The sequence below is a fragment of the Aethalodelphis obliquidens genome, unplaced genomic scaffold, assembly GCF_003676395.1.
Source record: "Aethalodelphis obliquidens isolate GAN/ISIS:26980383/991018 unplaced genomic scaffold, ASM367639v1 scaffold25, whole genome shotgun sequence".
Lineage (NCBI taxonomy): Eukaryota > Metazoa > Chordata > Mammalia > Artiodactyla > Delphinidae > Aethalodelphis > Aethalodelphis obliquidens.
In genome coordinates this window covers 29,544,937-29,568,477 of record NW_020837969.1, presented here as the reverse complement: position 1 = coordinate 29,568,477, position 23,541 = coordinate 29,544,937, and the positions used below count along the sequence as shown (strand labels likewise).

The window sequence follows — 23,541 nt, the reverse complement described above, 5'->3', positions numbered from 1 at the left end:
GTGGATTAGGAAAAAGGGATGAGAAATGCTTGAGACAGGATGCAATAGGAAGATAGGAAATAGACTCAGGAACTGGGAGACCCAGGATCGGGCTCGGGAAGGAAATTTACTGAATGTTGAGAAGGATGAGAACTATGGACCAAGCGTCACAGAGTGGGAGGAAAAGAAGGGGAAGGGGGTTGTTAAAGTGTTAGGAAGGGAAAGCCTTTTGTTCCTATATTTGTGTGTATTCTGTGCCTTTTCTTTCAAGGCTAGATAATGGAGAAGCTAGTGGTTATGGTGTTGTGAAATGGGGAGGTGTGGGTTTTACAGCTTTGAGGTGCTTTGAGGGAGGAGGAGGTGTGTTCGTGTAATGGTAGCAAGACAGAGAGAGACATGGCCATAATTTGATGGTTTTGGTGAGGAGTGAAGACTATTCAGATTTAAAGGGGGCAGGGGCAGCCATGTTTGCTGCCAGGCACTGCAGTGTAAATAAATTCCTTCTTCTCTCCGACATCAGTATGAATCTGGAAGGGGCCAGTTCAGATTGTTAACCCCCTTTCTTTCTATTCATGAACTCTTCCCATACATCTTGGGGTTATTTAAAATTATTCATAACCACCAAAGGAGGTAGTAATGTTTTCCATCTTGTGTGTTTTGCTGCCCCCCCCTTCCCCTTTTCTTTCTGGTTGCGAACAAGGCATGCTAATGAACTGCGGTGTAAAATTTAACCCCTTTAATAAAGTTAAAACTATATTTTTTACTAGCTGAAGGAATCCTTACTACTCTTATTTCAAACATGATCATGAAAAGGCTTTTAAATGTTGAAAATTCATTTGTTTCAGAAGCCTCAGAAGCAGTCAACATGTTTTCTGCAATTCTTTAAGTAAACAAGGAAATTGCCTCGGTTATTTTACTTGGGCTTGTGCTCTCGGCAAAGCACTGTGTGAGGGGAGAGGAGGGGTAGGAAGGTCTGCTGTGGTACATTATCTGCTTGCTGTAGTTTGCGTGTTGGAAAATTAGAAATGTGTGTATTTTAAAATGGTGTTTCTGATGGTTCTTGCTTATAGGTGATGGGTGTGTTAAGAAGTGTTTTCTTTTTTAAAATAAACTCTTTTCCATCCTTTCTCTTTGCTTTCATACAATTGCCCGGTACAATCTCCAAATGTCAGTTCAGCACAGTGCAGTGATCTATGAAGCAGGCATGCAGGGCTCAGAGCGTCATTCAGGTGCCAGGATTTTTTGGTGGGAACTTCAGGTCACTCTCAGGAAAGCTACAGTAACTCTCAAATGTATTCAAGTGTACCTACTTATGTGATTTGAAATAGTTACTATTCTAAAGCTTTAAATACTAACAAACTTACAGGAGCTGAACTAAGTGGAGCCTATTTTATTTTCATATTAAAAAGGATTAAATGTGTGTGACCTTTTGTTTTTGTTTTATTATTGTAATTGGGAGAATCCAAACTTTAATCCGTCATATTGGTATTGAAACTGTTCTCTAATACCAGGAAGGCCTGTTAAAATTGTAATATGATGGACTCAAACCAGTTGTGCTACATATTGATTTAATCTATCCTAATTCCTCATCCTTTCAAGTTGTTATATAGAATTTTAGGATGTGTTCTTGGTCTGCTGGCAAAATTAAATTGAATATTGTTAGAGTGTTACTTTGGGAGAGCACTTTTAGTATAGAGGTCAGATATACAACTTATTTTGATTTGATAATATTCAGCCTGAATTTTTAAAAATCTTATGAGAAAAAGTTCCACTCAAAAAATCCATTCAGTATGCTTTTTTGGGATTTATTTTTATGGAGATTTCATTTTTATATCTCTCACTTGATTGACATGTTATTTGTAATTAATTTGTGAATGAACCATCAGTGCCATAAATTTTTAGGAAAATGAGAAATTGTTGTATATTAAAATAAGAAAAGACTCTTGAAAGCTTGAATTACTTTAAAAAAAAAAGTTTATTCCTAGATATTCGGCATTTTGTAAAGATAAATGTCGCCTGCCCAGTTGTCATGAGTATTCTGGCTCCTGGCTAGGTATCCACATGTAATGAAGAAGGCTACTCTAGTTAGTTGATACTTAATTAAAACCCAGACTGTGCTCTGATTACCATGTCTCTCATCAGCTCACCTGCTACCTGTGATAGCTTTTTTTTTTTTTAACTTTAAGTTAATAGATATGCCCTTTTTTATACTGATCAGATTGAATGAGTTTGGGGTAAAGGAAATTGGTTGCCTTTGAGATTGGTCATCCTTGAATGAATTGTCAAAGTCTTTAGTCAGTTGTCTGATTCTAAAAGACACTCCATTTCTGGAATTTATAATAATATTTATAATAAGCCTAGTAATGGCTACTAATAGCTGTTGTCCTCTAACAGTGTGCTGCACTAAATGTCTTATATGGATGATTTCCCGTCATCCTCTCAACAGTTGTGGGAGGGTTAGTACTGTTAACTCCTTTTTTACAGATGGAGAGATTGAGGTTAAACACCTTAATAACACACAGATGGTAAACAGCAAAGCCAGTATACGAACCCAGGTCTTTTCTAATTATAAAACCTGATCAGCAGACCTTTACTTTTATTTTCTTGTAAAGATTCATAAAAATAATACACGTTCATTATTTAATTTTTTTTGAAATATTATAAAAGACTATAAGAGGTTTAAAAAAAAGTTAACACTCTGTTCTCCACTGACAATCATTTTGAAGTTTCTTGGGTGTCCTAGAAAATTTCTGTACGTATGTACGTACATCTGTCTTAAAATACATACAAATTCTATCACACAGTTTGCATTTTGCTTTTTTGTTTTAGTAGGCTACCTGGGACATCCTTTCAAACAAGCACATATGGACCTACAGCTTTCTTTTTTTTAAGGGTCATATAGTATTCCATTGTTTGAAATATTGATTAATATTAACATTAAGTTGTTAACAAGTTTTTGCTATTACAAGTAATGTAGCAGGGCCTGAATTAAGTTCCTAACAGCCTATTTAAATAGAAGAGATATAGTCCAACTACTTTATTTTACAAGAGAAATCACTGAGACCAGAGAAGTTAAGTCCAAGGCTTTGGTGAAAAACCTGTCACTTGACTCTTTATACCACATCACATTACTTTATTATTGTGGAAGTATTTGTGCATTCTGTGAAAGCTCAAGGTGAGGGGGAATACTCAAGGTTAGGCATGGTTAGTATAATGAGCACAAGGGGATTAAGTTGCAGTGAGGTAAAGGCTCTTGCTTCTCTTTTTCCATACTTTGTTCACCATGTTGTACATATAGCGTTTATACAAAATAATTTTACATGCATAAATGACTCTTGTCCAGGTATCTTGAAGTTTGTATTTTGGGTAATGAAGTGGTTTTGGCAGAATTTTTCCTGTTTTAACAAAATTATCAATGAAATAAAAAAATAAGAGGTCTATCATGGTCCTGGAAAAGAACTTGGAAAGAATACCTAATTGAAAACAAGTTTTAAAAAAATCTTAGGCATCACTGATTATTTTTAATTATTTTTTACTATCAAGAAGAAAATTCGTAACCGTGGATACTTATTCATTGAATTCCTTTAAAACAAAAAGTCTATTTTAGACACTTAAAAAATTAAAATCATTAAAGCTTTAAAAAGGTTTAGAATTTGGTATCTATCCATAAAATCTATTTTGGTGCATTGCTGTTTTTAGTTTTACCAAAAAAAAAAAATAGGAGTCTATTATTTTTTGAAAGAGCAACTAAGATGATTTATTCATGTGTTAATAAATAACATGTCCAGCATTTGAGTTTTTTTTTTTTTTTTTTTTTTTTTTGCGGTACGCGGGCCTCTCACTGTTTGTGGCCTCTCCCGTTGCGGAGCACAGGCTCCGGACGCACAGGCTCAGCGGCCATAGCTCACAGGCCTAGCCGCTCCGCGGCATGTGGGATCTTCCCGGACCGGGGCACGAACCAGTGTCCCCTGCATCGGCAGGCAGACTCTCAACCACCGCGCCACCAGGGAAGCCCGCATTTGAGTTTTTAAATGAATGGTGAGCTTTATTTCTGCAGGCTAATCTTTTAATAAATATAAATAAAGATAAATTTAAGAAACTGATTATACTACGACTACCTAACACATTTTTTAAATACTCAGAGGTTTTTCATTTTGTTTTTATTGTTGACCTTACTAAGTACTTAATAAGTACTTTTAAACACTTATGTATTATGTTGTGCTAGTACAGGGTGGCATGAAAAGAAGGAAAAAGGCATATTTAAAATTTTGTGATTTAGAGAATGTTCAGTTTTTACTAGATAGATGTGTTTTGTTACTTCTAAAGTACATCTGCTTATTGACAAAATTTTGCATTTGAAAAGCTCTTTGATAAATGATTCTTGGCTTATTCTTAAATTTTAAATGTGAATCTGTGTTATCATTGACTGATCTACAATGAGAATTCTTTTTCTACTATGTTCCCTCTTTCATCTAGATTTAGAACTATATTGAGAGAGTGAATAGGAAAATTTTACAAATTTATATTCATATAGTTTCCATTTTAACCATATACATATATGAATATTATTATCTAATAATACTTTGTTTTACGTGATATCTTCTGAGATGTTTGATAGAATTCCAGCACAATAACGTGTGTGTGTGTGTGTGTGTGTGTGTGAAGTTGGAAAGCACAATAAGTATTTAACTCAATTTAAATAAGTAGGTATTTTAAATTTAAGAAATGTGTGGCTTCCTGGGATTTTGTGGGTAAAATAAAATTTAGTTTATCAAATTTATTTGAGATTCAAAAGATTAGGAAATCTCATGCGGAGGCTTGCCTACTGGCATTTTGGCTGTAGCCAAGACAGTATTGTGTCTAGTGAGTCTTGTGTTACTCACATCTCTTAGCTGTGGAGTCTTAAGAAAGCTGTACATAAAAAACAAACAAACAAGCAAAGACTTTTTAAAGTGCATTTTAAAGACTTTTGTAAAACATGACATATAAAGATAAAAGCGTAAAACCTAAATGTACGGTATAAACAAATAATTAGAAAACAAACATCATGTAGTCACCACCCAGGTAATATGCCCTGTAAGAAAAGCTGCAGAGACAGTCTCATTGGTTTAAGTGGTATTGTCTTGGTGGTAGTTGGACTTGAGGGATAACACTGTGCTGAAAAGAAAGCTGAAAAATTAATAACCATGAGGAGTCAGCACAGGTAAAAACTGAATCGCCAGTTTTTATTTGTTGTTATCAAAAGGGTTATCTAGGCAATTAAAAAAAGTTTCCTAACATTTAGTGTAGTCATTTAGTCATTTGAAATCTTGGTGCTTTACTAATGAATGTGAAACAAAAAGTAATGCTGAATCCTACAAGAATCATGCCATGTTGCATAAAGCTGTTTCTTCAGAGTTCATCTCTGATGCAGTTTTTGGTAGGATTCAGTGACTACTGGTTTTAGATTTATGTGCAGACTCTAAGAATGGCTTTTGCTTAGGAAATGTCAGATTTGCCTGTATCTGTGCCTGATACCTAACTTAAGTATCTTATTTACAAAAACTAGTTTGACTCTCTTGCTTTCACATTAATGTAACCATTAGAAAAAGTATTAACCTGAACAGTGGCAATCTATGTTGACTCTTCCATCCTTGGCGCCTCTTGATTCTTACCTTGTCTGCATCTTGGCTAGGTGAACCAGATTTCTTTTTTAACTGGAGAAACCTACTTTAATGTGCTTCCCTGACTTTCTAGACATATTTTCTTATATGTATGGAAAAGTTAAATGTTGACTTTGGAGGATTTTGATAGCAGAAAACAGTTGAATTTTTTTGAGAATTTTAAAAAATTTTATTATTTATTTATTTGTTCATTTTTGGCTGCGTTGGGTCTTCATTGCTGCGCGTGGGCTTTCTCTTGTTGCGGAGCACGGGCACTAGGCACGCGGGCTTCCGTAGTTGTGGTGTACAGCCTCAGTAGTTGTGGCTCACAGGCTCTAGAGCGCAGGCTAAGTAGTTGTGACGCATGGGCTTAGTTGCTCTGTGGCATGTGGGATCTTCCCGGACCAGGGCTCGAACCCGTGTCCCCTGCATTGGCAGGTGGATTCTTAACCACTACGCCACCAGGGAAGTCCCAAAGTTAAATTATTTTTCCCCTCTGACTACCTGATGAATACAGATTATTTGCATAAAACTCTGCAATGTGGACTTTAAGAAGGACATTTTAATAACACATCTGCATACATAAATTAAAGCCTTTATTTGGCTATTATAATTTTGTTACTTTAAGCTGTCTGTGTTTTTCTTGATCTCTGCTGGATCCAAATACCTTGCAATATGGTATTTCATATTTGATTGTGGTGAGAAACTTCATGCTATGCTTCACCTAAAATTCCAATAGAATGTTGTTCTTTTTTATTCTGGGTGAAGGTTAAATACATCCCTTGCTATTTTTTTCTCCTGCAGGGATGAGAAATAATTATTTTAAATCTTGAAATGACTGTATATGTTGAGTTTTCCTAGATGTGGAAACACACATAATTTAATGTAATAGTTTTTTAAACCTAAAGTAGGTAATTTGGCTTTGTATATGAAGTAGGGTTAATATACTTTTGATCATCTCATGCTTTCTGTGTTGTTATCACCTGTACAATTTAGCCTTGATCATTAGAATTTATTTTATTGTGTCATAGAATTAGGGTGTTGAGGTTAAGGTCTTAATTAAGGTATTACATCCATATGCATATAGGTCCACACACACAGTACCCCTAAGAAATGCTGATAGCCCTATTAGGTTTTTTCTTATAGAATCTTTTTTTAAATTTATTTTTATACAGCAGGTTCTTATTAGTTATCTATTTAATACATATTAGTGTATACATGTCATTCCCAATCTCCCAATTCATCCCACCACCACCACTACCCCCAGCACTATTAGTTTTTAATTTTTAATGGAAAATTTGTACTTTCCAAAGTGGCTGGTAGTTTTAAAATAACATTTATTATGTTTAAGTTATGAAAGGGTAGTTTACTGTAGAGAAATTGAACACCAGTGAGATATAAAGAAGGTTAAAATCACCTGAAATCCTACCAACTGGAAACAACTACAGTTAACATTTTGTTCTGTATCTTTCCAGTGTTTTTCTTATGCATACCTGTATTTTTTTTTTTACAAATTGGAATAGTATATAATATTATTTTATAACCTGCTTTATTGTGAAATAAATTTTTTTGAGAATGTGATTTTTTAAACTGATATATAATTTCATTGTATGGTTGTGCCATATCTATTTACCATTATTCTGTTGATGGCGTTTTAGGCAGTTTGCAATTTTTAGATAAAATTTGATGAACATTCTTACATATTTAAAAAGTTGTATGACTGTAATGATTTGATTACAATAAATTCCTAAAAGTAGAATTACTTAACAGGTCTGAACATTACAAAAGTTTTTGACACATATTTCCAATATTTTCTCCAGAAAGGTTTTTTTTTAAATAACAGTTTCGTTGAGAAATAATTCACATACCGTACAAGTTACCCATTTAAAATGTACAATGCAGTGTTTTTTAGTATATTCATAGAATTGTGCACCATCACCACAGTCGATTTTAGAACATATCCAGCAAGGTTTGAACCAATTTAAACTCCTAGCAATATCAGAAAGGCTTTGTTTTAAAAAACTGCATTTATTTGTGGTTTTTAAAGTGTAGTACAGGTATACAAGAATGCAGCAGTTTGTGTGATACATTTTTTCTTTATAATTCCTATCACTTATTTTGAAAAATTTTATTTCCAGCCTTATTGAGTTGTAATTGATGATATATACTTTATATCAATTTATGGAGATTTTAAAAGTCATCTATGAAAACAAGATGCTCATATTCTTGTGTTAAGAAAACATGACAAAGTTTAAGCTTATAAAACAAAGGATGAGGTAGATTTTTTGAATTATAAAATTATCTTTCCGTTCAGTCACGATGCCTTTATTGAGAAAGCGTTGTATGTGGTTTAAAATACCTTTCTTTTGGGCTTCCCTGGTGGCGCAGTGGTTGGGAGTCCACCTGCCGATGCAGGGGATGCGGGTTTGTGCCCCGGTCCGCGAGGATCCCGCATGCCGTGGAGTGGCTGGGCCCGTGAGCCATGGCCACTGGGCCTGCGTGTCCAGAGCCTGTGCTCTGCAATGGGAGAGGCCACAACAGTGAGACACCCGCATACCGCAAAAAAATAAAATAAAATAAAATAAAATAAAATACCTTTCTTTTCATTCAGATTTTATTCAGAAGCACCTTATATTAGGAAATGTCTATGGAAAGTATGCTATACCTATGTAGTTAACTATAGCAAACTTATTGTATAAAATGTATGGCTTTCTTTTTATTGAGAGGTTTGCTTTGCTCTAACTGACCTTCACCCTGAAAGTTGTTCTGTTTGCTTTAAGCCATTTAACAAAACTTTTTTATTTTTAACTCGATGGGCAGTGGAGTGTAGGGCAAGTGTCAGGGAGACCCGAGTTCTTATTCCCACCGTACCTCTACCACTGGGGCTCAGTATTCTTACCTCTGAATTGGAGATGAAAATGACTACTTTTTGCAATTATAGAGATCTAAACTAGAAGCGCTAGAGTGTGCCTAGAACTGGACCAGGCATGTAGCTGATAATAAATGACTTTTAAAAAAATATAAGAATAATAGCATATGCAAAATGAGTTAGTCTTTAGTCGAATGTTTCATCGATGAAGATGTGAATCAGTTGGCCTAAACTCACTTTTATAGAAGTTAAAAGTTGAATCTTAGTTAGTGCTTGAGCAGAATCTTTGCATGGGTTATATGGGTGTTTCTCAGTTGGTAAAGAGAATTCATGCTGTTACAAGTAGGAACATGAAGTTAACTTTCCAGTCCAAATTTACTTCCACTGTTGTTATTACAAAAGCATGATGGCTATAGCTTCACCAACGCTTCATGTTCTGATTAAGCAAATAGGTGATAATGTAAAATTTGAATATAGTATGAAGTTCCTTACGTTCTTTTATTGTTTATTTTAAAAATGAAATGTTGAATATAATTGAACCTAAAATACTAAAGTGATAAACCTGATGACCCAAAAAAAAAAAAAAGAAGAAAAACCCCTGGTCTTTATAGGAAAAATAAACTTAGTAAATTATCATTTTAGATATTATGATAAATTAATTGCTTAGTACTTTAAAAACTACATTATAATTTCTGTGATACCTTGCCTTGATATGGTAAAAGAAAGTAAAATTTGAACAATCTCAAACCTGTTTTCTGTAATTTAAAAATTTGTTAGGGAAAGAGGAAGGAAAATATGTGGATGAACTTGTTAGTTTACTAGATTTCATAGTGAATGGAACAAGATGACTGATATAAGTTACTTAGTTTGTCATAAATTTCACTGTGAGCCAGTCCCTTGATGTAAGGGATTGGAAAATAATTTAATGTGAATTTTCTTCCAGTCATAATACCATGTCTGTTGTTGCTGGGTGTGGTCAAGAACAAAGTGAAGACTTTGAGGTTAAACCAAATAGATAAGGGAAAGTGCATGTTTTATTAGTAAGTTTTGTATTGGTACAAGGCAGTTCAATAAGTAATGTGGTTTAGTCAGAAAAAAAAAGAACTACAAAGCAACCTAAAATGTTGTGTAACTTAATAGAATCATAGTCAAGTGAAAATTGTGTGACTGTATTTAGTGACAGGGGTTTTTTTGGTGTTTAATTGTGTTTCATTTCACATAGGTCACTCCCTTATACAGGATATTTTCATGTCCTTGACCATCATCTTTCTCTTAACACAATTTTAGTGGAAAATTATTAAGTGAAAATTTCAGAATATATTTGGGGTGATGATACTAGAGTTAAACAGATTAGTAGTACCGTTATGTTTTAACAATAGTATTACTCTATTACTAGTGGTATAAACTAAGGAAAATTAAAAATGATAAGAAAAGGTGCTACTTCTCTAATACACCTTGATTACTTAGAGAATTTTGTAGAAAGAAATATGGTGGTCATGCTTTACCCCCTACAATCTTATTTAGGCAAATAGGTGTTGGTTGTGAATTTCATATAATTGTTTGCTATTGCAAATAACGAACATCTTTAAATAATGTTCAGAGGGTAGGTAAGACATTAAAGTTAATTTTTAAAATCGCATATGTTCTTGTCAGAATGCAAATCCAACCCCTACATTTATGTACTGGTGACTAGGAGGAATCACAGCTCACTTTCCCATTGTTTGGGGTCATTTCAGGTGATCGGATCACCTGATTTAACCTCTATTATGGGCTATAAACAGAAGCCCAAATATGTCTATCTCTTCAGAGAGGCAGACTCACAGCTAAAACTCAAGACTCATGACTGCAAGACCAATGTCAGAGCGCATTTTTCCTTGTCCCCGATTTATCTTACTCTTATTTTATTCTTGCATACGTGTCTGCTAAATTTCCTCATATGTGATTTCTGTCTAGTTATACGGTACTATTCACCAATTTCTTTAAAAAGTTTATAATTAACCTTATTTTTATAAGCTTTCTTAGGATGTTTTTGTTTGGGTCAAATTTGAGAAATGATTTACATCAGCACTGACCAAGAGAATTTTCTGCAGTGATGGAAATACCCTGTGTCTGTGCTGTCCTGTATAGTAGCCACCCACCATGTGTGGATTTTGAACACTTGAAATGTGGCTAGTGTACTTGAGAACTGAATTTTTTATTTAATTTTAATTTGTTTACAATTCAGTAGCCACGTGTGATTAGCACAGATTTAGATATTATTAGTGAAGGGAAAGAATTAAGTAGAAGTGGACATTTTCACATTCTTTGCTCTTGTGATTACTTTTGTTGTGTTTTTGTGGGGTTGGGACTTTAAAATCTCATTTTTCCAAATGCTTACTCTCTTAGATAATGAATAAATCCATTCACAGGAAACAACTTAGTAATAGTTATTTGATTATTGTTTTAAAATATACAAATTTTAAATATTTTTAAAATATTTAAGAGAGGCCCGGTACGCAGGCCTCTCACTGTTGTGGCCTCTCCCGTTGCGGAGCACAGGCTCCGGATGCGCAGGCTCAGCGGCCATGGCTCATGGGCCCAGCCGCTCCGCGGCATGTGGGACCTTCCTAGACCGGGGCACGAACCCACGTCCCCTGCATCGGCAGGCGGACTCTCAACCACTGCGCCACCAGGGAAGCCCTTTTTTTAAAATATAAAAGTATTTTTAAAAACTCTTTTAATCAACGCAGTTATTAACAGACTATGTACTGCTGACCAACAAAATGATTTCATTTCAGTAGTACTTTAGAGTAGTTATGGTTAAATAATGTGGAAATCTTAAACTTTTTATATTACTTGGAATGCTTGACTATTATTTAAATATTTTTACTATAATCTCAGAAGCCTCTGAAACAAAGAGAACTTGAAAGGAAATAAAAGATATGTCTGATGATCACCTCTTCACGTGGCTTCCTCTAATCTTTCTATATGATTAGTTCCTGGTTTGGATTCCATTAGTCCGTTTTATAACAATGCAGACCCCCAGTCACTGTGTCCTATTACCCTGTTTTATAGTAGCTTATCGTTTTCTGAAATTTTCATGTTTATTTAAGCTCTATGAGATCAGAATCATATTTCCTTTGATTTCCCAGGATCTAGAATAGGGCCTGGTACATAGTTGGTGTTCAGTAATGAACTGTGTCACAAACAAAACAAAAAAAGGACTTTGTGAGGAATTAGATATATATCTGGAATAACAAACCACTTAGAGTCTGGGAACAGGCAAGGTGAGGCCCGGCTTTTGATTATCTTGGTAGTGTTGATATGGGTAATTTATGGCGATTAGTTTAGAATGAGTCTGTATAGAAACATTTCTGTGGGAACTCTTACTTTAAAAATAGACAAACTTTTGTCCAGGCATGCACATATGTACTAAATAAATGCTCTCCACATAAAACATCATAAAGTTGGGACCTCCCTGGTGGCGCAGTGGTTAAGAATCCACCTGCCAATGCAGGGGACACGGGTTCGAACCCTGGTCCAGGAAGATCCCACATGCCGTGGAGCAACTAAGCCCATGCGCCACAACTACTGACCCTGCGCTCTAGAGCCAGCGAGCCACAACTACTGAGCCCACGTGCCGCAACTACCAAAGCCCACATGACTAGAGCCCGTGTTCTGCAACAAGAGAAGCCGCCGCAATGAGAAGCCCGCGCACCGCAATGAAGAGTAGCTCTCGCTCACCACAACTAGAGAAAGCCCACGCGCAGCAACAGAGAGCCAACGCAGCCAAAAATAAATAAATAAATTTATTTAAAAAATCATAGAGTTGACAAAATGGAAAAACAAATGAGAAAATATTGCCATCATCCGTTTTTGAGTATTCAGCCTCATTTTGTAACCTTTTAGAGATTAAGGGATTTACTCGAAATCATTTATTTGTATGCCATTGGTCAGAACAGAGAGAACTGCCAAATCCTAGTTTTCCAGTGTGTTGTTTTGACTTGTCATCTATGAATGGACATCACTGTGCAGCAGACATAGGCACTTTACCTGATAAAAGCGGTATTTAACTGATAGTGGTTTGAGTTATCTGCGAGTAGTCAGAGATCAAATGTTCTCATGCAGTAAATTAGGTCATTTAATTTCTGATATTTAAATGCCAACATGATAAGTGTGGAAAGGGTTTTATTTTTACTCATCTATTCCTATACATAGTCGTAAATAGTTAATGTTTTGAGATATGAATCAGTCTTTTTATTTAGGGAACTTATACATTATTCACCTTTACAAAATAAACTTCCAGTTAGAGGTTATTCATTGTAAAAAATGTTGACTCAGTAGAGTTCTTTGGGATGGCTGCAAGGGGCTTTTCTTTATTAACTGTGGCTATTATATGTTTAAATTAACAGACTTTAAAAAATGGTTCTTAACCATAGTGCTGTCTTTACTACTGCGAGTTTTCTCCACACCCACCACATATTTTTGTGAAAATCAGCCACAGAATCCAGTGTGGCCCAGAGATTTTAGTTGTCAGAAATGGAAAGATACAGTAAGTATTTTAGTAATAAAAGGACCCATAACGTTATTGTGTCATGCGTGGTGTTGGCTTTGCTGCCACATCGCTGTTTGTATCACATCTCCAACTAGAATGAAAGTTAACTCCAGAGCATAGAAAGCAGGAGTGACTGCCAACAAAACGGGAAGAAATCACGTACTTCTCTTCTGCAGCGTAAAAGGTGACAGCAGCGTCCTCTGAGCAATTGCAGGCTGATGGCTTTCCTGGCTGTCCAGGGACAGGTTGTAGGCCACATTAGCATATTTGTAGCCATAGATAGGACTATTCATGTTGTCATGGGGTAAGACCTTTAAAAGTGCTCTTTCTGGGGCTTCCCTGGTGACATAGTGGTTGAGAGTCCGCCTGCTGATGCAGAGGACACGGGTTCGTGCCCTGGTCCAGGAAGATCCCACATGCCGCGGAGCGGCTGGGTCCGTGAGCCATGGCCGCTGAGCCTGCACGTCGGGAGCCTGTGCTCCGCAACGGGAGAGGCCACAACAGTGAGAGGCCCGTGTACTGCAAAAAAAAAAAAAAAAAGTGCTCTTTCTGTTTCACGTTCCCCACATCTTAGGTTAAGGAAGCTAAGGGAATTCTCCTCCTTCCTGTCCTAGGTTCTATAGGGATGTTACTAGAACTAATGAAGACAAGGGAGTGTTTAGAAATGCTGTTAGAGAAGACTCTATATTAGTTTCCTTTTGCCTCTCTAACAAATGATGTCAAACTTAGTGGCTTAAACACAGCAAAATTTTAAACAATACAAATTTATTATCTTATAGTTCTGGATGTTATAAGGCCAACATGGGTCTCTCTGGGCTAAGATCTAGGTATGAGCAGGGCTGCATTCCTTCTGGAGGTTCTCGAGGAGAATCTGTTCCCTGCCTTTTCCACCTTCTGTAGGTGCCTGCGTTCCCTGGCTTACGGTCCCCTTCCTCTTATATTCAAAGCCAGCGCAGAGCATCTTCAGATCTCTCTCTGACTCTTCTCTATCCCTTTTTCTCTTGTAAGTATCCTAGTGATTATACTGGGCCCACCTGGATAATCCAGAATAATCTCTCCATTGTAAGATCCTTGACTTAATCAGATCTGCAAAGTCCCTTTTGCCACATCAGGTAACATGTTCACAGGTTCTAGGGATTAGGATGTGGGTATTTGGTGGGGGGTCATTATTCTGTCCATCACAGCCTCTTTACAAGTTGAAGATGCTGGCTTTGTTAATTGTAGGGATGTTTTCTGAAGCAGTAATGGTTGCCTTTCTGAATTAATACAGACATGACAGAAAAGTGGTTCAGTGGTCAGTGACAGTGTAGCATGTGGTAAAGGGTGCAAGTCATGAAGCAAGACTGCCTGGATTTGACTCCTGGCTCTACCCCTTACTTTATGTGTGACCTTGGACAGGCCACCTAACCTGTCTGTCTTTCAGTTTCCCCATCTGTAAAATGGAGATACTAGTATCCATTTTGCAGGAGTTTTCTGACGATTAAATGAGATAATACTTGTAAAGCACTTGGAACATCACATTGTAAGTCCTCAGTAAATTATATTATTTTACTTGAAACATGTTTAAAGTATTTTTTGTTTGAAATTTTAGAGAGATTCTTATACAGATTAAAATCTGGATCTACTCTGAGTTGTTGCAGGTTCTTTTGTTTAACCTTTTGAATACTCAGAAATATGGCATATTCAGGAAAACATCTGTGTGTATTAGTCATTGAAAAATAGGATAGAAGCCGAATAAATATGAGCATTTTCTTGATTTGTAATTAATGAATTGTATTTTTTCTTTTGAAGAGACATATTAACATTTTTATATGTTCATTATAGAATCTACAGAGAAGTAAAAGGCAAAGCAAGAGAGAACAGACTATAGTAAGCATTTCCATTTTGGTGAACATCCTTTTAGGGCAGTAGTTCTCAACCCTAGGGCGATTTTGCCCTCCAGGGAACATTTGGCAATGTCTAGAGACATCCTTTATTATTACTGGCAGGTGGTACTACTGGCATCTAGTGCGTAGAGGCCAGGATGCTGCTAAATATCTTTTTTTTTTTTTTTTTTTTGCCGTACGCGGGCCTCTCACTGTTGTGGCCTCTCCCGTAGCGGAGCACAGGCTCCGGACGCGCAGGCTCAGCAGCCATGGCTCACGGGCCCAGCCGCTCCGCGGCATGTGGGATCCTCCCGGACCGGGGCACGAACCCGTGTCCCCTGCATCGGCAGGCGGACTCCCAACCACTGCGCCACCAGGGAAGCCCGCTGCTAAACATCTTGAATGCTCATGACAGCCTTCCTCAACAAGTGTTAGTAGTGCCAGGGTTCAAAAACGTTGTTTAAGATTGCGAACTCATTGATAAGTGTGTTGCCTTCCTAGTCTGATTTTCAGTCATATATTTGAGTTTTGGATCACTTCTTGATCAGTGGGTTATGTAAAGTCCAGATACTAAAAACCAAATTTGATTTGGTAACTCATATCTGGCTCTTGGGAAATGTTAGTAATTTTAGAGATTAGTATAACAACACAGAGATTTGATGAGGTCCACACTGAAATTATCTGCATAATTTTAGATTATGGAGTTGAAGTCCTGTTACAGCATATACTAATGCTGTGATTTGGGGCTGTACTTTTGACTGTAGTTTGAGAGCCAAAACACATTTTCTTCTGTCTTCATTACTTGGATGGAAATGAGCATTCAGTAAAATAGCGGTTCTAATTTCCGCTTGTCTTTTCTGCCATTCCTGTATTCATTTAACAGCCTTTTTCATTCCCTTACAGTACTGGGGGATTAGGGTTACAGCAGTGAGCAAAACATAAAAGTACCCAGTACCTTTGCTAGAAGTGAAATAGTTTTGTTTTGTTGGCTGGTTGGTTTTTCCATGACCAAAGAGGCACTGCTACCCTTTGCTTTGGAAATTAAAGATAAATATGAACTTCAGAAATCTGAACACATTTGGCAATTCTCTGAATGCTGAAGTTACTCAAAGTTGCCTCAAATACAGGTTGGCATTCTAATATAAACTGATTTTGTGTTTAGTACAGGTTTTGTATTAGGCTATAAATGATTCAAAAAAGGGAAGTCATTTAATTAGAAACTCATTAGAGTTTTATATTCTTCTTATCATGTGTTATGCTCAACAGTGATAATGTTGTGACAGTTTCTCTTAATCCCATTAGTAATGATTGCATTTTTATACACTGAACGAAAGAGCTTCATTTCATAATATAACTACTGTTTTGGAAAATATGAACCCTAATATGTTAATAGTTTAAATGTGTTTTTTTTTTTTTTGACCACACCTTGCAGCATGTGGGACCTTAATTCTCTAACCAGGGATCGAACCCATGCCCCCTGCATTGGAAGGCGGAGTCTTAACCACTGAACCACTAGGGAAGTCCCTGTTAATAGTTTATGTATGCCTGTAGAATTATTAGATTCATGGTAGTGAGCTTCGAATTAAATATGGTTAGGTAAATACATTTCTTGTCAGCCAGTGACTCTTTTTTTGTGATGTGTTTATACTCTGAATTTCCAGCACTTAATAAAATATCTTCTACTCTAATTCTGATGAAAAGGTTACTTGATAAAATATATAGTAAGATTACATACTAAACTTTTGAAAAAGTTTAAAAATAATAGGGGGAAATTTCATTTTGTTCTGTTTCCTCTTAGTGACCTGATTACCTGCTGCTTGTTTGGTTTTGTGCAGCTACTTTCCAGCTTTATTCATGATCTTTTTAGGAGGGAAAAAGTAAATCTGTACAGTCAGTTCTAAATGCATGCTGCTAACAAACACCTGTGGTATTTCAGTAACACTAGTTACTTAACAATTATGAGCTCATGTTAAAATACTCACATTGTTAATCTAATCCTGTGGCTCCTTACTGCAATACTCCTTTCTGTTTGTGATCAATCTGTTTATTGATAATGTGCTAGCCACTGTAGTTGGCTGGGTTTCAGAGATGAAGCAGTCCCATGTCCTCATCATAAACTTCCAGTCTTGCCATATTCTCTGGCATGTAAGTTGTTTTTATACCCCTGAATTATGTAGTGTGCTTTCATCAAATTCTTGTAATTTGGTTTTGCAACATATCAAGAAATATATAATCTAGATCATTTAGAAGATGTGAAACTAAGAAGCCAAGGAAGTTCTTAACCATTTTAGGTGATGGTTAATATAGGTCTTTGTAAAGGAGTTCCCCTCCCTTCCACAGGTTAGGACCTTTTGTTTCCCATACTTGGAAATGTCTCAGGTCCCCTGCATCCTCTCTCTGTCCCACATCCCCCAGCTCCTCAACCTTGGATGTTTTCCTTTGTCATCCAGGGCACTTGTCCCTTCTGTCCACAGGGACTCTGTCTTGCTCATCTTTTATCTCTAGTACTTAGGACTAAACATAATACAGGCACTCGATATGAAATGAATAAATGCGTATTACTGAGCCTCATCTCCAGCACGTTCCCTTTATTGCTTTTCTCTCTCCGGTAATAATGCAACTGTATAATTCCAGGAACCACGTCTGAATTTTCATCTCTACGACTTTAGTGCTTAGTGCGATGTCTGGCATGTAGTAGGTGCTCAATAAATATGTGCTTTATTAGAGGATCCTGTATAGGTTGGGGTGGGGACAACCTGGCTGTAACTTTTGGTCTCCTTCCCATTGTAGTAGCAGCAGAATGGGAAGGAAGGAGGAGCTGGCATGAACTTCCGCCCAACATTGTCTCAGCCTACAGAGGGCAATTAACAGACAGCAGCTGGTATCCAGAATGGATGTAATCAAGTATTTTATTCTTATTTCTTACACAGATGTTTTGAGATCATGTTCGCTTACACGCACACACACACCCGTCATTTAGGTCAAGATGGTCCTCTGTGATATATTAGTGCTGTGGTAGAGTATAGGTAGGATGCTATCAGGGACTTCAGAGGGTGGGTGAGGGGTGGTCTGGGAAAGCTTCTTGGAGTATTTTAACACATCTGTACAAAAGCTAAGTGGTTGATGAGAGAGGAAATGATAGAATGGTGGAAGGCAAAGTGGGAAAGCAGAAACAGGAGGAGGGGAGGCTGGACAGGTAGGCAGGGGCCAAATCAAGAGAGACCTTTTGCTTTGAGGAGTTTATCCTAAGGCATGGAGAGCCATGGGAGGTTATTAAATTTGGGGGTGGGGGGAAACAGTTGTTTTCTTTTTAAGAACTGTCAGTGGTAGAGAGGGTAGATTGGAGGTGGACAACTCTGAAAGCAGGAAGAGCAGTTTGAAGTTGTTACTCTAATTCAGATGAGATGATAAGGCACAGCCAGTGAACATAGCAAGAACTGAGGAAAGTTGGCAGAAGGTTGGAGGGTAGAACCCAGCTTTGTTTTAATGCATTGCAGTCTGGAGAATTGCCCTCTCACTTGTTTGTGTGATCTTGTGGTATACAGTTTTTTAAAAAAATATTGTTGCTTTTATTCATCAATGTGTTTTTTACTGTTTATATATTGTTTAAGAAATCCTTCCCCACCTTGAGTTCATAATGATCTATTTCCGTTTTATGTTTTTGTTTTTCCTTAAAAATTTTTTAAGTTTTACTTTTTATATCTGGTCTTTAATCCACCTGGAGCTGCTATATTACATGGTGAGGATCTAATTTTTTTTCTATATGGATAAACAGTTGTCCCAGTACCATTCTTTAAATATTCTATCCTTTCTTCACTCATCTGCAGTGATTCTTCTGTTACATGCCAAATTCCCGTATCGACTTGGGTCTGTGTCTCGGATCTTAGTCTGTTTCATTGTCTTTTTGCCAGTACCTCACCTTTTAATTGCTGTGGCTTACTTAATAAGTGTAGAGCTTTTTGTTTTTTAAAATCTTATTTATTTATTTATTTATTTTTGCGGTATGTGGGCCTCTCACTGTTGTGGCCTCTCCCGTTGCAGAGCACAGGCTCCGGACGCGCAGGCTCAGCGGCCATGGCTCACGGGCCCAGCCGCTCCGTGGCATGTGGGATCTTCCCGGACCGGGGCACGAACCCGTGTCCCCTGCATCGGCAGGCGGACTCTCAACCACTGCGCCACCAGGGAAGCCCATATTTTAAGTACAGTGTACATGTGTGTTGAAACCAGTAAATCTTTGTATAGGTATTGTAGACTTCATTGTTGAGAAACATACGCAAATACTTTCTTGATTTCTTCTAGACATTCCTTTTTTTTTTTTTTGAGATACAGTTCACCTTTTTAAACGGTACAGTTCTGCGGTTTTTATTATATTCACAAGGTTGTGCAACCAGCCACTAATTCCAGAACATTTTCATCACCCAAAAAGAGATCCCATACCCACTAGCAGTTAGCTTCCATTCCTTCCTCCTCGCAGCCCCTGGCAGCCACTGCTCTGCTTTCTGTGTCTATGGATTTGCCTGTTCTGGACATTTCATATAAATGGAATAATACAATATGTAGCTTTTTGTGACAGCATTCTTATTTAAATTGAGTAAAATTAATAGATTACAGGGCATTCTGTAGGAATACTACTGTGTCTTTGAGAAAGTAGGACAACAGCTACTATGGAGAACAGTATGTACGTTCCTCAAAAAACTAAAAATAGAACTACCATATGACCCAGCAATCCCACTACTGGGCATATACCCTGAGAAAACCATAATTCAAAAAGAGTCATGTACCAAAATGTTCATTGCAGCTCTATTTACAATAGCCAGGACATGGAAGCAACTGAAGTGTCCATCGACAGATGAATGGATAAAGAAGATGTGGCACATATATACAATGGAATATTACTCAGCCATAAAAAGGAATGAAACTGAGTTATTTGTAGTGAGGTGGATGGACCTAGAGTCTGTCATACAGAGTGAAGTAAGTCAGAAAGAGAAAAACAAATACTGTATGCTAACACATATATATGGAATCTTAAAAAAAAAAAAAGGTCATGAAGAACCTAGGGGCAAGACAGGAATAAAGACACAGACCTACTAGAGAATGGACTTGAGTACATGGGGAGGAGGAAGGGTAAGCTGGGACAAAGTGAGAGAGTGGCATGGACATATATACACTACCAAATGTAAAACTGATAGCTAGTGGGAAGCAGCCGCATAGCACAGGGAGATCAGCTCGGTGCTTTGTGACCACCTAGAGGGGTGGGATGGGGAGGGTGGGAGGGAGGGAGATGCAAGAGGGAGGAGATATGGGAACATATGTATATGTATAACTGATTCACTTTGTTATAAAGCAGAAACTAACATACCATTGTAAAGCAATTATACTCCAATAAAGATGTTAAAAAAAAAAAAAAGTAGGACAAAAATACTGTACCTGAGTAGGGAGCAAGAAGAGAAAACCTCACCAGTATTTATTTCTGTTTTGTTTTTATTTAAGCATCGTACTCATATTTTATTTCTTCATTTATTGAAGAGAGTGGCCAATCTTATGCCTTTGCTTAGTTGTTTAATGAATAAATGTCATGTAACACATCCTGTTCTAGAAAGGTATCTTCTATTGATACATCTTGAGTTTATTAGATATAGATGGAGTAAAACTACTTTGATTTGGGTGCATGTTGTCAGTAATTGTATAAAAATGACATGATTCCCTTTGTATCTTGGTGGATAAATGAGTAAAATCACATGACGATATAAAGGGAATATATTCTCTCTCGAATTGTTTATTTTTTAAAGCAAGCATATTTTCCACTTTAACCCAGAAATTAGTCAGCAGCTTAGAGTTCTTTTTAAAAGGCTACCTCGGGGGCTTCCCTGGTGGCGCAGTGGTTGAGAGTCCGCCTGCCGATGCAGGGGACACGGCTTCGTGCCCCGGTCCAGGAGGATCCCACATGCCACGGAGCGGCTGGGCCCGTGAGCCATGGCCGCTGAGCCTGCACACATCCGGAGCCTGTGCTCCGCAACGGGAGAGGTCACAACAGTGAGAGGCCCGCGTACCGCAAAAAAAAAAAAAAAAGGCTACCTCGGAAAGTACCTTTAAGTCAAGATATCCATATAAGGTTTACTAATATAGAACATTTATTTAACATACTACAATACTGCAAGCCTTTTGTATCATTTGGAGAATTGATGTTTTATTAGTGTAATTGCTGAAATATAGTTCAGAAAATAAAATGTTTTTCCCTAAATCATAGCATTAAACTTTTTTTGGCGGGGGGCCGGGGTGGGGGGCCCACCTTGCGGATTGCGGGATCTTAGTTCCTGACCAGGGATCAAACCCAGACCCCTGGTAGTGGAAGCGAGGAGTCCTAACCACTGGATGGCCAGGGAATTCCCTGCACTTTTTTTTTTTTTTTGCATTAAACTTTCAAAGAGTTAGCCTCAACCAGAGTGGCAGTAAACCTCTTTAAATGATTCAAAAGGGCTTCCCTGGTGGCGCAGTGGTTAAGAATCCGCCTGCCAATGCAGGGGACACGGGTTTGAGCCCTGGTCTGGGAAGATCTCACATGCCGCGAAGCAACTAAGCCCGTGAGCCACAACTACTGAGCCTGCGCTCTAGAGCCCACGAGCCACAACTACTGAAGCCCGAGTGCCAAGAACCCGTGCTACGCAACAAGAAAAGCCACTGCAGTGAGAAGCCCGCGCACCGCAACAAAGAGTACTCCCCACCGTCCCCCCACCCCGCTCGCCACAACTAGAGAAAGCCCGCACACAGCAATGAGGACCCATCACAGCCAAAAATAAATAAATACATTTATTTAAAAAAAAGAATTTTCAAGCAGGATATGTTTTGTTTGAAAGATTGATGTTGAGTTGTGTAGTCATTGTACCAAATTCAGTTATTGCTTTTTGTCTATAACAGAGCCAGATTAGATGCTATCAATTCTAGCTACTTTTAGTAAACAAAAGGTGAATATTGTTGTTCATTTCCTTTTTGATGTTGTAGAGGCATGGTCAAGTTCTTAGAACCAAGTGGTTGATTTTCTTTTTCCCATAACACTACCCCCTTTTTTGTGTGTGTGTGGTGAAGTTAAAATGTAGAAAGGCTTCTGAAAGAAGAATATTAATTTTTAGAGTAATATGCATCTTGTTGATACTTAGTAGCAGTTTGTGTTTGCTGATTTTTAAAGGTGTATGTTTGGGCTCTTGAAAAATATTTATCTCTTATTTCCAAAAAGGGTGAATGATTTACCGATTTAAAATAGATAATTATAACAAAATAATACACCTGTTTTTTAACAATACACCTTTGTTATTATATTACTAGCAATTAAACAATTTTTAAATTATGAAAGACAAAACGGGTAATACAGAATTTATGACTTATAGTCAAAGGATCACTCTGATCATATAATTAGATTTTAAAATATGAATAGAACACACAACCAAGAAGAATGGAGTCTCTTTTAAAACCCTGGCATTAGGGGATTTTAGCATTCTTCCTATATAGATTATGCATGTTTTTTCAAGTTTTTACTTTATAGAGGCTCTGGTTTCACCCTTGCAAACCTAAGTACTGAAAATAATGGACCATATTTTAAAAAAAAGATTAACTCTCCTTACCATTTTCTTCTTGGTGTAGATTTGGGGAAAAAATAGTAAAATGAAAATCTCCCTTGATGCAGTCATCCAAAAATCCTCATATTGTGTCATTAAGTGCGAGTTGTAGTTGAAATTTTCTGGAGGGATATGTGTGTATGTATTGAATTGATTTCAAATGCAGGATCTTCTTTTCAAACATTAGTGATCATTCAGTTATAAATCAGTATATGACTATATTTGATAGCTTTCTCTTGTTACACCTCAAAGAGTATATACTTAAGCTTAATTTCAATTCTTTGCTTTAAAACAAAATGACTCTAATTTTTGAACATCATGTATCATTTTTATAGTGTTTTGCCGCAGAAATTGCCAAACAGTAAAAATGCCAGGTTTTCAAGAACCAGCATAGCTGGTTCACTACTGTAGACTGTCTGCGTGCACTCCATTCCTGTTACTATAGAAACACACACAGACTGTGGATTTATCATAAACCTTGAGAAATATTTCTTGCACAGTTCACATAAAGAAACATCTGGATCCCTTGTTTATCCTGGGGTAAAGGAAGACTACCCTCTTCCTCTGTGCTGTGGGAATCACGTTATATTCCACTATATTTCTTTAGCTGTAAAACTTCTAATGTTGATATATCAAATTCGCTTTGTATTTTAGTAGGATTGATTATAATTACTGGAATACATTTGGAAAATGAGGATTCATGTTCATGCCAGTTCAATTAACTATGACTGTGAAAATTGTATTTTGAGAGCTTCCACATTCTGAATTTCAGATCTACAGTATTAATAACACTAGGGTTTTAAATAGATATGCTTTTAAAGGAGTTTTTGATATCTTTTGGTCTTTTGTTGGGTTAATAGACTCTCCCTGGAAATTCATTTGACTTCATGCCAGTCTCTTGGGGCTTTAAGCCTTGCAGGGAAGTGTAGCCCAGGACTAAGGAGAATCTCAGTAGTGGCTAGGTAGCTGGTTATCAGTCAAATTTTGCCAAGGATATTCCTGAGGAGACCATAGTTGCGTTTATATTATCTTGCATTCTTCA

At 37.2% G+C, this 23,541-nt stretch overlaps 1 protein-coding gene across 7 annotated transcripts in view; it reads left to right on the top strand.

The window, feature by feature from the left end:
• NSD3 (nuclear receptor binding SET domain protein 3) overlaps positions 1-23,541 on the top strand; it is a 109,642-nt gene that overhangs the window by 1,546 nt on the left and 84,555 nt on the right. The window lies entirely within an intron of this gene.